The following is a 6,105-nucleotide window of genomic DNA, read 5'->3' as shown; positions in this document are numbered from 1 at the left end:
CCTGGGCACACACTGTGGGGCCTGCGTGCAGAACACTGAGTGACAACTGTGTGTCCTGGACACACACACATTCAGCCACGCTTCCGCAGGAACACAGGGATTCGCACGCATAACCACTCACAAACACCACAGATTTGGGCATTCATTCATGCAGCAAGTACTTATTCTCTATTCTAGTCCAGGTGCTGAGCTAGGTGCATGTGCAACCAACCAGCCCACCAGTTGCTATAGAGTTGACTTCGACCCATGGTGACTGCATATGCATCGCAGTAGAACTGTGCTCTACAGGGTACTCAGTGGGTGGCTTTTCAGAAGTAGATTGCCAGGCCTTTCTTCTGAGGTGCCTCTGGGTGGACTTGAACCTCCAACCTTTCAGTTAGCAGCTGAGCACATTAACTGTTTGCACCATTCAATGGTTTATGGGGTACAGTGGGGATTAAAGTCAGACAGAAGTCTTCCCTCAGAAAGCTCAAAGCCTAGGGGGAGAGACTGATCTAAGTCAAAGAATCCCTCAAATGAGTGGAAAATGGCAATGGGACCATGTGATAACGAAAGATACAGGATGCCCCTAGAGTGCCCCAAGTGCCCTGTGGTGTTGGCAGTGACAGCTCTTGGGGGAGGAGAGTCTTCCCTGAGAAAGAGACAATTATCTGAGATCAAAAGAGAGTTGCGGTTAGCTGCATGAGGAGGAGGAGAGGTTTGTGTGCCAAGGCCCTGTGGGAGGAAGGAGCAGGCTCCGTTCAGGAACGGAGAACTGCCGTGTGGTTGGGGGCAAGGGAACAAGGTGAGTTGGAAGAGGTTGAAGGTGTAGACCAGGGCTGGGGCAGGTGGGTAGAGTTTTTTGCCTATCCTGAGAGCAGGGAGAAGCCACCTGGCTGTTCCTGGGCACACACTCATAGCCACACACATGACACCGACATGGTGGAGGGCCCAATGGCCTGGATCCCAAGTTCCTAGGTTCCTCTCACAACTGACATTCCTTTCTCATCCACCTCCTACCCTGGCGGCACCAAACAAACACCTAAGGCCCTTCTGTGAATGAGGCTCAGACCAGGGGTAATTTCAGTAAGGAGGGGCTTCACCTTGCCGCCAAGTCTGGGAAGACCCAGGCTTGCTCTAAGCTACTCAGCACTGTCCTGGGGTTCTTGGCTATTGTGGTGGGGGTGCCTCTGGTCTGCCTCAGCACCCCCAATATTGTCCGAGGATCCTCGGCTGTTGGGATGGGTTGCTGCTAGTCTGTCTCAGCACCCCCACGTTATCCCAGGGGTACTTGACTGTTGGCATGGGGGCACAGCTGAATTCCAAGCCCTGGGACAGCAGTTTTTTTTCACCCTGGGGCAGTGAGCCAGGCTGGGCTGGGGCTGAGGTGTTACAGGGGCAGGAATGGGAGGCACCCAGGCAGGACAGAGGGGAGACTGGCTGAGGGAGCTGGGACTGAGGACTTCTGGTGGGGATAATGAGCTGTTTCCTACTAAGAGCTGGGGATGGGGTTGGGACATGGGGGCTTTGGCTCACCTTGGGCTTCTGTGTTTCAGCTCCTGCTCAGCTGCTCAAGAAAACCCCAGGGGCCCGAGGAAGGGGTGGGACCCTCCTCTTTATACCCTTGGGTCAAGGGCAAAGTCCCTAGAACCGTAGCTGCCCTCCCTCTGTTCCTCGATTAACCTCACCCTGAGATTCCTCCCGGTTAATTGCTAATCGTCAGCTCTGCAAGGGGAGTCTGTGGTCAGGCTCTCTCCCCCACATGGACACACAGCCTGAACCACCACCCAGTGAAGGGGCAGACACATCCCCTACGCCCCCAGCAGAGACCTGCCACCACTCAGGCCATTTGCTCCCAGGGTCCCTAAAGAGAGTCCTCTCATTCTTGACCTGACAGTACTCCCCAGGGAGTGACTCAAACTCCCTGCGGCTTGTCATGCATCTGTGCATCTGTGTGTCTGTCTGTGCTCCAGGGCAGCATCCCAGGGAAAGGGAGCGTATGATGGAGGAAACAACAGGAGATAAACCCAGAGAGGCTGTGTCATGTTGAATCATGGAGGGTCTCTAATGCCTGGCCAGGGATCCAGAGTGTGAGCCTAAGGGGCCATGGAGCCACTGACAAGCTGGAGAAGGGCCTAATCTATATTTTAGGACAATCCATCTGAAGTGGGGTCAGGGAATGCGTCAGAGGAAGCGAGTCTGGAAGCAGAAAAACCAGTTGAGAAGCTGATGGAATGGCCCAGATGAGAGATAATGAGGTCTGAGCTAAGCTGGGAAGAGGAGGGATAGGGAGGAGAAGATGCATCCAGGGGATGCTTGGGCAGCGGACTTGGGTGGTGATGGAATGGAGGGAGGGGGAATATATGCCAGTCAAGCCACTAGATTGGGAGGCTGATAATAACACAAGGTGTGTACAGTTTCTGAAATGCAGAGCTGGGTCTTAGGGAGCCTTTGGGGAAGCTCCTTCCTCTTTTATTGCAGGGCCTGAGTTGGGGCCCAGAGCCATAGAGATGAGAAAGGATTAAGGATTTAATCAGGTCCAGCAGTGTGGGTTTCATTCAAGAGCTATCTTGGGCAACTGTCTGAGTGACTTGCCTAAAATTGTCAAACCATCCATGCATCTGATTATCGACCCACTTGTCCAACATCTATTTGTCCATACATTTGCCAGCCAGCGAGCCACCTATCTGCATTTATAGATCCATTCTTTTATCCATCTATCTACCCATCCATTCACCTGGCTAGCTAGCCAAACATCTGTACATCCATCCATTCATGCGTGTGTCCATCCACCCACCTACCCCATCTATCCATCCACCCATCCATCCAGCTAGCTAGCCAGCCAGTCACCAGTCTGTCCATCCATTCTTAAGCACATTAGTTAAGTTCCTACTCTACACTGAGCCAAGATGGGCAAAGCCAGATTCTCTCCTGGTCCAAACAATGGGCTCCTGAGTCAGCCAGGTAGGATTCTGAGGCAAGTCCCCTCACCCCCTGAGTCCTAGTCTCTTCACCTATAAAATGGGAATCATCAGGCTTTTCCAGTGAGTTGTAAAATTCCAGGATATAAATTACCTATCTTAGCTCCTAGAACCAAGTCCCACAGAGTGTTTGTGTTCTCCGTGCCCTCGTGCTCTTTGCAGAGTCTCCAGGATGGCCCTAGCTAAGGGCATGGGCATTCTCAGTCCTGTTTGAAGTTAACAATCCTCTTGGCTCACTGGCTGCTCCAAACGACAGTCCTACTAACATCTTAAATATTTTCGGGTGACATAGACCCAGAGTTTTTCTATCAAGGAAGACGGATATTCCCAAACAGTTCCCCCTTTAACCCTGGTTCAATTCCCAGCCAACGCACCTCATGTGCAGCCACCGGCCCCTCTGTTGGTGGTTTGTGTGTTGCTATGATGCTAAACAGATTTCAGTGGAGCTTGCAGACTACGGAGAAAGGCCACGAAATCTAATTCCAAAAATCAATGAAAACCCTATGGGTCACGACAGTCCTATCCGCAACCAATCATGGGGGTGGCACAGAACAGGAAAACGTTTAGTTCCATCGTGCATGGAGTCACCATGAGTCGGAACCCAACTTGGAAGAAGCTAACAAAAACAACTAATCAACACTTAATGCATTGAGCATCATAGAGTCTGGGCACAGCAGTTGTGCATTGTATGCTGTTCACAGGTGCCTTTCCGTCCAAGTGGTTAAGAGCAGAGAGCAAGCTGGCCTGAGTTTGACTCTCACCCCCACCACAAAGTGGCTGTGTCAGTTCAGGTCACAGAACCCACAGGGGAGAGAGGAGGGAGGAGGAGGTACAGCTGGGATTGGTTTGGGGCCAAGTGACCATATGTTCTTGTTTGCCTGGCCCAGGCCTGGTTTACAACTGTTGTGCCAGAGTCTCCTTTTACTCTGAAAATTGTCTTGGTTTGGACTATAAATGGTATAGTCACCTTGGTTGTGGGGGATTCTGGGAGACTGAGGCAGAGAGTTAGCCACTTCAGGGTGCCTACTGAAAATGTCTCCATTCAATTATTGAAATAGTAAAGATGAAAATCCACTACCTGTCTGTCACTTTGCCATACTGTGGTGACTTGCATGTTGCTATGACGCTGGAAGCTATGCCACCGATATTTCAGTGTCAGCAGGGTCACCTATGGTGGACAGGTTTCAGCGGAGCTTCCAGATTAAGACAGACTAGGAAGGAAGGCCTGGAGGTCTACTTGTGAATATTAGCTAATGAAAGCCCTGTGGATCACAGAATATTGTCTGAAACTTTGACTTGCTTACTTTGGACATGTCATCAGAAGGGGCCAACGGCTGGAGAAGGACATCATGTCTGGTAAAGCGGAGGCCAGCAGAGATGAGGGAAACCCTCAGTGAGATAGGCCGACACAATGGCCACAACCGGGGATTTCAAACATACCAACAATCATGACGATGCTACAGGACCGGCAGCCTTTTGCTCTGGTATACTTGGGGTGGTCAGGAGTTGGAGCCAACTTGACAGCAACTAACAACAACAAAAAAGAAAAAAAAAAAAGCCACCCTACTTCTCAGAAACATCACTGTTACATTTTGGAGCATTGCTTTTCATCCTTTTTTCCTATGCCTTCCTAACGCAATTAGGGTTTTATCGTCCGTAAAATATTGCCTCTTGCTTTTTCATCTCACATTATATCGTAAGCCTTTTCTCATGGCTTTACACTCGGCACACGTATCGTTTTTAATGGTTGCATCACAGTCTGTCACGAACCCTGATTTACTCAGTGAACCCTCAGGTGTCCTCGAGCCCCTTGAACTTGGTAGGAGTGATTTGGGTACGGTCGGGGTTCACACAGAGGAGGGGTAGTGTTGCTGAACCAGGGAAATGCAGTCGTGGCTGAGTTTTGTGTCAGAATCTCCCTGTCCTGGGGCTCAGAGGCGCTGTTAAAATTGCAGTAGGGATGGGTGGGGGACTTTCTGGGCTGGAGTACCCCAACCCGGGCAGCAGGTCCAGAGACCCTGGTCATATGACCTATTCCTCTCCCTGAGCAGGAGCGGCCGGATCCCAGGGGCTCCTTATGAACCCGAGGTGCCTCTCATTTTCAGTGAGGTTGAGATTCTCCGAATGTTTGAAAAGTTCATCTTCCCTGCTGTTGTGGAGATTGGGGTGTAGCAGAGGAAGCAGGTATTGCTCACATGGGTCACAAGGTTGTAATTACAAAACGCTGGGAACTTAGACAGAGTCCCTGGGTGGTACAAGCGGTTACAAAATGTTGGAGGTTCAAGTCTACCCAGAGGTGCCCTGAAGAAAGACCTGGCTATCTACTTCTGAACGATCAGCCATTGAAAACCCTGTTGAACTGGTGTATGTTCTGCTGTGTGTATTCTCAACAACAAAACTAACTAAATAAAATAAATAATTAAAAAAAGAAAATCCCATGGAATGGTGATGCTTGAACAACATGATGAACATTTTAATGTCACTAGGCTTTAACTTGTGAAGATTGTTGATGGCAAATATTTTCTTACCTATGCGTTTACCACACACACACACACAAATTTAAAAAACACAACCATATAGAGCACAGTTCTACTCTGACACACAGGGGTCGCCATGAGTCAGAATCATCTCAACAGCCAACTAGGAACTTATACCACTTCCAAAAATAATTTTTGAGGGTGGGGCTGCTACAGCCCTAGTGAAAGGCCCCAAACTTTGGAGCTGATGAGAGCTGCTTTCTCGACTCCTGCGAGTGAGAGAGGAGGCAGATACACTCCAGCCCCAAAGCGTCTTGGCCCTCTGCTCATCTCATCCTCCTTCCTGCCCACTGCCCGCCTCCTCCCAGGACCATGGCAGTCTGTGTGTCCCCCTGATTGGTGACTCCTGTCCTATTTGTGCTCCTGGGCTTGGCACCCACACGAACCACTTCCTGTCTTCTCACCTGACTGTGGCCTCCCCCAGACCTTCCTGCGGCCAGCAGGCTGGGTGGTTAGCGGTGTCTCACATTGCAAAGGCTCCCAGGGGGAGGAGCAGTTCTGGAGGGAAGACGCCAAGTTCAGTCTGTGCAGGCTGGGTGTGAGGTGGCTCAGAGGCAGCAGTTGGAGCGGAGGCCTGAAGCACACAGAGCGCGCCTGCCCAGCCCTGG

Source organism: Loxodonta africana, chromosome 2, assembly GCF_030014295.1.
Source record: "Loxodonta africana isolate mLoxAfr1 chromosome 2, mLoxAfr1.hap2, whole genome shotgun sequence".
NCBI lineage: Eukaryota > Metazoa > Chordata > Mammalia > Proboscidea > Elephantidae > Loxodonta > Loxodonta africana.
The sequence above is the reverse complement of the archived record's forward strand: the minus strand, read 5'-3'. Positions refer to the sequence as shown.